This window comes from Eleginops maclovinus, chromosome 23, assembly GCF_036324505.1.
Source record: "Eleginops maclovinus isolate JMC-PN-2008 ecotype Puerto Natales chromosome 23, JC_Emac_rtc_rv5, whole genome shotgun sequence".
NCBI lineage: Eukaryota > Metazoa > Chordata > Actinopteri > Perciformes > Eleginopidae > Eleginops > Eleginops maclovinus.
The window spans coordinates 26640449-26649785 of record NC_086371.1 but is presented as its reverse complement, the minus strand read 5'-3'; the positions used below and the strand labels follow the sequence as shown (position 1 = coordinate 26649785).

Here is a 9337-nt window from a genome sequence, read left to right as displayed (position 1 = left end):
GCTATGCAACCAGTTATATTTTCATTATTGCTGCTTTACCATAAATAAGGATCAATAGCTGTACAATCCGCTGTATGCTTCACCTGCTTGCTGCCATAAACCGGAGTACCATCAACATAGTGACATCACTATGCAACATGGACGGGAGCTCTTTAAAGCATGGAGACATGTCACAGTATGCTAATACTAATATGAACCTGAAAATTAGGTTAATAGGGCCTCTTTAAAACCCCAGTGATATGTCTAAATGAGTCCTACGTCAGCATTGCTCCTCCAATTGTGAACTAAATATAGCTTACATCCAGGGGTGGCTAAGCCTTCCGTACATTATTGATTCCTATATAATGGTGCATCAGTGAACACTTACTCTACAGATGTTCCCTAAACGTCTTGTCATGTTGATGTGATATATTGTGTCCACAAGCCTACAGTTACCTGATTCAAATAATGCCTTTTTTAAATCAGAGCACTGATAAATAAGGCACTTTCAGAGAGTTAAATCTGTACATTTGTGAATCCTCGAAAACGTTCTGTTGTGACTGATTTGAAATCGGGTTATTTGTGCTTTATGCAAACCTTAATTTACATGTTGGTTTTCGCTGTTGTATAACACTTAATATTTAAAACCAGGCATGTCCAAAGTCTGGCCCTTGGAGGATTTAATACAGCCCACAGCTATTGTCTTGTGATGTATTATTTATGGCCTGCTAGCACTTTCAAAAAGAAAAATCTTTCAAGTGTAATTCATCCACTCACCGCATGGCGGCAGCACCCACTCTAAGGGGCCTTACACATGCCGCAAATTGCCTTTTCTGTTAAAGATGCTGTATTTTGGTTTTCGTATTTCCTGGTTTCTTTTGTTTTGGTTGGATCCACGGTAAAACCTAGGGCAGACTGTTTTGAGTTGAGTTTGTGTTGCATTTCGGTGATGGAGGAGGTATTTCCCGAATGAATTAGTCTGTGTATGGTTTGACTCAACAATTCTGGCTGAATATTTTAGATTAATATTTGTCAGACCTGATTCTGACACACCGCTTTATTAAAAATAGGTCAAACCCGCTACACAGTCTAAGGTATTCCATTTAGTTTGTTCAATGTTATCTGACTCTCCAGAATGAAAGGCAGAATAGAATTTCTAGATATGCTCACGCCTTCCTCGGTGGCTTAATTTTAGTTACATTGGAATTGGAAAAAATAAAGATAATTGTGACAATGAAAATTGTTATACATTAGGTTTATTTGTATTTTACTTTTATGTTTGAAAACAAATTTCAGAAGGGGCTATTGGCCCCCGGATTATCAAATCTGGCCCTCTTTGAAAAAAGTTTGGACACCCTTGCTGTAAACCATCCAGTCTCTGTAGCTACAGTTTCGCTGCGTTATGGTTGGTCAGAGAGTGCAAATATGTGCAGATTTGATCATTGAAACATTTTCCTCTGTGGTTGGTAAAACAAAAATAATGGTCGGTCAAATATTAGCCTTTCTTGTCCTGAGCCTCACCCTGTAACTAAGCATACATCGTTGTAGATTAAGAGTTTTTACTTAAATTATTGAGTGAGATGGAGCCATGATAGCTTGTGGAGTGGAAAAGTGGAGCTTTGAATAGGGAGTTATGGTTTTAAGATGGCAAGAACATGTTCAGAATAATATGAATGACTATGATAGCATCATATTGATTTTAAAGGAAGGTCTCGACTCACAGAAGGAGGATTTATCAAGGTGGAGTGGAGCAGGGTTGACCCAAAATAAGAAACAGGTAGACTACACCGGAAATGTATTTAAAAGTAGGTAATACAAGCAAGGCAAGACTGCCTTACTATACATTTTTCAGCATACCACAAGGCACATGGGTTTGACAATGACAAAACAAAAAACAGGACGAAAGCAAGAAGAAATACTAAGATTAAGTGCCCTCCTTACTCCAGTGCACGGTAAAGGTTACAGGCCTCTTGCCAGGCTGCAAAAGCAACAAACAAGTTTCTTCCGCTTTACTACACTTGTTACTTAGTTGTGTTTATTTAATACCAACCAGGTGGAGCTCTGTGCTGTTTACATTAGAGTGCCCGCTGGAGTAGAAACAGGAACTGATCGCCACGTCCGCAGAAATGGCCCTGGGCGTGTATGGAGGATCTTGTCAAACTGCCAGAGCGTTTGAAGAGGCAACACACGGTTTACCAGGAGGATACAGATATTTCCTGCAGTGTTCCATGCATCCAGGCCCTCAAAGCTGCACTGAGAGAACTCATCGCACACAAGGATGTGAGCAAGCTGCTAGGGCTCACAGCGGAGCCACCTGGAGAAGCACTTTCGAGATGTCTTTGAAACGCCCACCGACACCTGTTTTAGAGCCATGCTCCTGGATCACGGTTTAAGATCATTCCCACGGTACTGCTCAGCAAGCTAGGCTTTGAAAAGTTGAAAGCTACTGTGGTTGCAGAGGTGTTGTTGGAGCAGGAGACTAACACTGATCAATCTGCCTTCATGCAGTTTCAGTTTTTTGGCCTTGGAACCAATGGCCGCCTGTCCAAGTCCAAATCGGCCAAGTACAGAGTGTGGACGGGTAGCTGGATGGATGCCAGTTTGCTTCCTTGGCACTGCAGAGGTAAGCAAGGCACCAAACCCCAAACTGCTCCCAGGCACCGCACTAATGACAAGCCCTTAGATTTAGTAAATCTTCACTAATGCATGTGTTCATGGTCATGATTTGGCCTTTGTGTGTAATGTAAATAACACCTGGACTAAAGAACCCCATTCTCCCTTGCGGATTAATAAAGTACATCTTAACCCTCTGAGGTCGAGGACAAATGTTTTCCACACTCTCCGCAACAAAGCGAGCTTCACTTTCAAATGCATGATATAGCCCAGCGCCACAACTTCATCATACATGTTGCCGCTTGTTTCTACCATTTTCAGGCAATTTGTAATCTTTTCTAGAAAAACAAGAAGAAGCGTGCAAAGAAACAATGGAACGGATTTCTTTTATGAACATTTATCCCATGAAGCATTGCATGAAGTCTGTGGACGAATCAGAGGCTTTTGTTGGGGCTGCATACAAGTTTGGGGTGCCCCCCCTGGAGGTGTAGGCAGTGTAGTGGGGCCCTCTGGCTTTTTTCTGACAGAAACTGTTTTGAGGAATGGCACAACTAACCTTCTCAACATAAAAGCGCCATGGCTTTTTTTTTGTAAATATTGTAGATACATATTGATTTTAGTGCTCTGAAACATTTTCTTTTCTCGCCATGGTCACCAAGAGTTGAAATAACTAGTTTTGATTTCTAGAGAACTTTAGACTACTTTTCACTGTGGGATTTGAATACATTTCTTAATGATAACATTTTTGTCTGGCTCTTTCTTTCATACTAGTGGTCTCAATTATATGTGTACATCCATGTGACATCCCTGTAGCCTACATATGCTCATAGCCTAGCTTGTTTTGAAAACTAAAACATGTATATTACTTGATTATGCGGCACAGGGTTCATGTTTTAACAACATTTTTACAAAGAAAGCCCAGGGAAGCCAAACATATGAAAAAAGGGCTTAGACCTCAGAGGGTTAATCTTTATTTGAACTCCTGTAAACTCTTTAATTTGTTGTTGAGTTCAAGTCACTAGCCACTGAGAAGGGGACAGACCAGGAAGAGTCCAGAGCAGATGCATTGCCGTGGCAATCTCCCATGCTTGAGGCTATCGGTGTAGGCTATTGAGACTCTCAACCTGTTAGACTCATGTGATTGTAAAAGCCCAACCAGCCCAGGAGAAGGCCGGACCAACACCTTGTACTACAGCAATGAATGCCTCTTTTTCTCTCTGTTGATTGTGAATTAGCATTATAAACATGGATGATTGTTTTCAATACAAAGAAATATTAGAAGAGAAAATAATAAATTATTATAAAATAACAAATCAGTCTAAATGCAGTGATTAAACATCATGGATGTAGGCCTATTATTCCTAGAACCCTTTATTTGCCACTGTGTGACGTCAGTAATGAATTACGTTGATGAAGTACCATTTACATGGATAAATATATATAGCCTTCAACAAAGTAATAAAGCATGGTAGTCATTAATTACTTCAACAACAGGTAGTAAATTACACATCATTGGTGCATTTTATTGTTTTACTATGTTTTTAATTATCCAACGTTATTTTTTCTTTTTTTCTCCCTCTTTTATGGTTGGACTGTTCTCCAGCAGCCATTTATGCCCAATTTATTTCCACGTTAACAATGTTAAAGATTTATTAGATGGAGAACAGGAAATGATCATTGACTACCGTCTGAGAAGTACACCTATGGAGGCCTCAAAGGTCTCCTATTATGCTATATGTGAACAATATATTGTAGGGCCATATCTATATAAAACATCTCTGTGTTGTGTTTTGCTCGAAATAGCAAACAGATCACCCATTGTATTATTTCTTTTGGTAAGAATTACACAAATCTGCAAGCTTCCAACCAATGTTTTGTTATTCAATAAAGAGTTTAAAGCATTTAACAGAATCAATCTCTTTCCAGCTGGAAGGCCAGAGTTCTGCACAACCAATGTAGTACAAGGATCTGACCCCGATACAAAAGTAAAGCAATCATTTTATACAGGAAACAGGAACAGGAAAGGGAAGATCTCAGCCAATCAAATTATGTTTTACTTTCTATTGAAGATAGGTAGTTAGATGATGTAACAATGGATATATGTTGAATACATTACCTTACATCCACATGTTAATTTCCTGACAATGGTAAACTAAAAGAACATTTAGAAGTTACATGTAGACGTGATTTTAAACTGTGAGAGGATCAACCCAGGGCATATACTTCAATTAGACTTCTGATACATTTCCACAATAATAGGTACATTATCTATCTAAATAGCCCAACACTTACTGCATGTCTGTCTGTCCTGGGAGGGGGATCCCTCTTCCCTAACCGTAACTGTAGCGTTTCTTAGTGTTTCCTTGTCGGATGTGAGGGTCCGAAGACAGAGGGTGTCGTATTCTGTCCGAACTGTAAAGCCTCCTGAGACCCAATGCCACGTTTGTGATATTGGTCTAAATAAATAAAATGTATTGATTGATTAAATGTTCTTAAACCATTTCTTACCAAACTTCCCACAAACCAACAAAGTCTTTACATGTTCACTAGATTAAACGGTGTGATGTGCTGATTGGTTTGGGTTGATTCTGCAGAACCTGGACCTGTTGTGGTTCATCATATAAAGCACTCACGCATACATTCTAACATGACTGATTTTCAAATGACTTCTAAACTGGTCTCACATCGCAACCTTCAAATCACATTCATTTTTCCTGTTTTTGCTCACATTGCGCCTCGCCCATATTCTCAATCCCTCCTTCTCTTCCTCTGTATCTCCCCTTAATCACTTCTCAACCTCTTCCAGACTCGGGTCGTGTAGCAGCCAGTGATTAGCATAATTCCCCCTCCATGAAGCAGATGGTGTTCCTACGTCAGGGGCCATGTTTCTCATAATGGAGCATGCTACAACCATACATCTCTTATAAAATCTGTCAGGAAACTTGCACACTACAAAGCATACAGAAAACATACAATGTAAACAATACCTTTGAAACAGACAGTTTGCTGGCTGCTCTCTTTTTTTCAGAGATGGAAAGGTTCAAAAGGTGGTGGTTTATTACCAGTGTTGGGTGTAACGTGTTACAAAAGTAACAGAGTTACAGTAATGTATTACTTTTTGCTGTAATGCAGTAAAATAACGCATTACTTCTGAAATTTGGGTAATATAATACCTGTTACAATTCTCAGTAACGCAGTTACAACACATTTTAACCCGAAATTATATGGTGTCACAAACATCGAGAGACATTCTGACACCAGAGAAATAATTGTGCGGGTAGAATAGTAACTCAGTAAGCCTGTTTACTATTGGTTAAGAGGGCTGCAGAAACAGATTCGCTATGCAGAGCTGCAGGCTCACAATGCAGAGCTGCAGATTCACAATGCAGAGCTGCAGGCTCAGAGAAAAGAAAAGAAAGAGACAGGAGTGCGCGCAGGCCGAAGCAACAGAAGGTAACTTTCTCTCGGTCTGCTGCTTGAACCCAGAGAAGTTCAGAGACTCGTGGCAGAGTGTTGAAGATGTGCAGCCTCTGTCCTCTGTGGAATCGCCAGCTTTTAGAAAGCTTGTCAGCAAAATTCCTGTTAACACACCAATGACAAGGTGAGCTTACCCTGCCATAGTAACTTGCCCATCACTGTATATAACTCCATGGAAACAGAGCAGGACTGTGGCCTCTGCTCTTGTCACAACGACATGTCTAGATTATAGAGACCCAACACTTGACTCCATATTTAGTAAAAAAAGAAAATCTGCAAATTAGAGTTTCCAGTTCAGCCAGTGATTTACTGTCAGCTGTCATCCTAATGAAGTCAGACAACGCTCAGCTGCCGCTTGCCAATTACGACACCAGAGGTGCTGTTAAAATCTGCTGCAGGAAATGCCATCCCCTAATGAGAACGCATGATTTCAATTAAAATGTACATTTAAAATATATATGTGTGTGTGTATGTGTGTGTCTGTGTGTGTGTGTGTGTGTGTGTGTGTGTGTGTGTGTGTGTGTGTGTGTGTGTGTGTGTGTGTGTGTGTGTGTGTGTGTGTGTGAAGCTTTTACTGGATTTAGCCTGTGCTGAATGAACCGTGACAATATGGCCCCTTTCACACCTGAGTCAGTAGTAAATTACCGGTCTGACCTTTCCAACACACTGTTGAGTCCTTTTTCGAGCTAATTACTACCTATCAGTTTATACATATATTCAAATATATTCAAAAATTACACTTTATACATATTATGGTATTAGACTGTTCATGGTAGGAATATTTTAAGTAGGTCTTTGGTGCCATAACATAGACAGGCTGAAACGTCAGCTGATAAGAGTCCATGCCGTGCCGTGGTGGAAATAAAAACTCGGCTTTCCACCTAATATCCTGCACATTTGGTCGTTTTCTTGTAATTTAACTTCTTTAACTGTGTTCATCCAACCAAGGCAAATTCCTCGTATGGATAAACCTACTTTGCGATAAACCTGTTTCTGATTCTGATACGCCTGTTTTGCTAAGAATATGTTTTCTAGGATTTGATGAGCATTTGAGATGACTCATCTTTAGAGAAAGACATTTACTGCATGCCGTGTGCAGGATAAATACTGAGAGAAAATGGCTGTGCTTCAGAAACGATGGTGAAGGCAGCGTGGATACATATCTGTCCTGATCTGGGCCGGATCTACCATATGGGCAACCTGGGAAAGTGCCCAGGGGCCCTCAGTGAGAAGAGATTTTTTATTTGTTTTTTTGTCTGCACATCACTTTAAATAAAACTCACTCTTCACCACCCTAAATACCTCTGCTTTTCGATGAAGGTCAAATATTCTTTCTGAACTGTCTCTGATAGGGTCTCACTACACTACTACTTTATTTATTTATTTAGCAACGCCCCTGGTTCAGTTGGGGGGAATTAATGAATTGATCAGTGAAGGAACTTTGTATTCTAAAAAGCAGCTGTGTGTAGCATTTACTGTAAGTAAGCAGACTTATTACGTGGTGTTACATGTGCATGCATTTCTGTGTTGGGGTGGGGTGGGCCCCCCTGCCCATGAGCTCTCTGTGGACAGGGGCCCCTGGAGGTAGTAATCCTGCCTTGGTCCTGGTTGTTTGGTCAGTTTCAGTCCTCCTTGATCAAGCTTCAAGACATAGTTTTCCAGTCTCCAGCAGCTCCAGTTTTGTTCATCAGTTGCTCCAAGAATTTCCTTCATGCACCTCTTGTCTGGTTTTGCAGGCCAACCGAGGACATTTGGCAGGATGGTGGTAGGCCTACAGACTAAATTTAGACTGGAGGATGAAGACCTTGGTGGGCCCAAGCTGAGCAAGGGGAACCAGAGTTTGCAGCAGCTCTGCATGGCACAGACCATAACATCAACTGGACAATAGGAGAAAGCAATGAATGGAAACGAAGAACAGGTGTTGGTCTGATCCCGAAGACAGGTAGGACTCTGCTAGCTGAATGGGAGGCCAGCCACTCAGTGCTTATCAGTCCCTTCTTGCAGCCATGCTTAGAGCAACCCACTTGTACTTCCTGGTAGGGTCTCTCTTCCGGTCCCTTACATACAGAGAACTACAATTCATGATAGTTTATGATAAGTCCATTTTATGGTTAAATTGTTCTGTCAATGCTAAGTCAGTGAGATTTAATAAACATAAATCTGGGTACAAAAACAGGTATACAACGAAATGGAGGGAGCAGGCTATGGTCAAGTGTAATAGCATCTACCTTCTAAGGCTGTAACAATCTGTGGAAGCTTTAAAGCTTTGCGTATATCATTTTTATTGGAATTTTATATCAATCCAGGTCCCAGTTCACCTCCTTGAGCAAGGCACCGGACACCTCCAATGCCCTCTCCCCATTGCTCCCCGGGCGCTGCACAATAGCTGCCCACTGCTCATAGTATTAGGATGGGTTAAATGCAGAGGACCAATTTCACTGTGTGTGCTCTGCTGTGTGCATGTATGTGACAATAAAGAGGGTTTCATCCTCCGATTCTACCAACATAACGAAAATAAACAGCATGGCAGTGCCGAACCATGTCTATCACAACTGGACCTCGGTTGAAAATTTGGTAGGTCTAGTCAGATTAATGTCACTTTGACAGTCACAAAATTACTGGTCCTCTGCTTGCTACATGGTTACACACCATGGATTACCACAATTGTGTTCAGGTCAAGATTGTTGGGCGTTGGATGGCCTTTTTTTTAATAATGTCCATCTTTTCACTGAATGGTCATCTTGAAAAGGGTAATAACAACAATTCAGCAACAACATCATCTTCACCTGTTGCCATTTCGAAGTGAAATAAAAAATAGGTCACTACGTGAATTGCTACATAGCACTAAACTACATTCTCTGTCTCGAGCCAGTGAACTAACGGGTCTTCTAGAATATCTTGGAATTGTGGGGAAATCTGAAAGAATACGCCCATTGGCTACACATCAATATTTGATTGATTGATCAAATTGTCAACCCTAACGTTTGCTCTCATTTAGCTTAAGGGCCAGGACATTCTATATCCGTGATAGAATGTCCTGTTAAGGGATATTCTTTCCAGAGACCCAGAAAAATATCTCATTGGTTGCATTTGTTTTCTAACACAAAACCACTCAAATGCGTAGTGCATGGAGCAAGAAAGACATTTTATTTAAATTGTATTTGTATAACTAATTCAGTTTTTCTTTGGTTTTATCTGAGGGTTCCAGGGTATTCTCTGAATACCTTGAAGGCCCTGATGGTACACCACTGGCCTAAAGTGACTCAGA

At 40.8% G+C, this 9337-nt stretch overlaps 1 long non-coding RNA gene across 1 annotated transcript; it reads left to right on the top strand.

The window, feature by feature from the left end:
- Window positions 1-2238: 2238 nt before the first annotated feature.
- Window positions 2239-8758, top strand: LOC134859757 (uncharacterized). The gene is made up of 3 exons (XR_010165154.1): window positions 2239-2385; window positions 2488-2602; window positions 7806-8758. It is a non-coding gene; the product is annotated as an uncharacterized LOC134859757 (long non-coding RNA).
- Window positions 8759-9337: the final 579 nt, after the last annotated feature.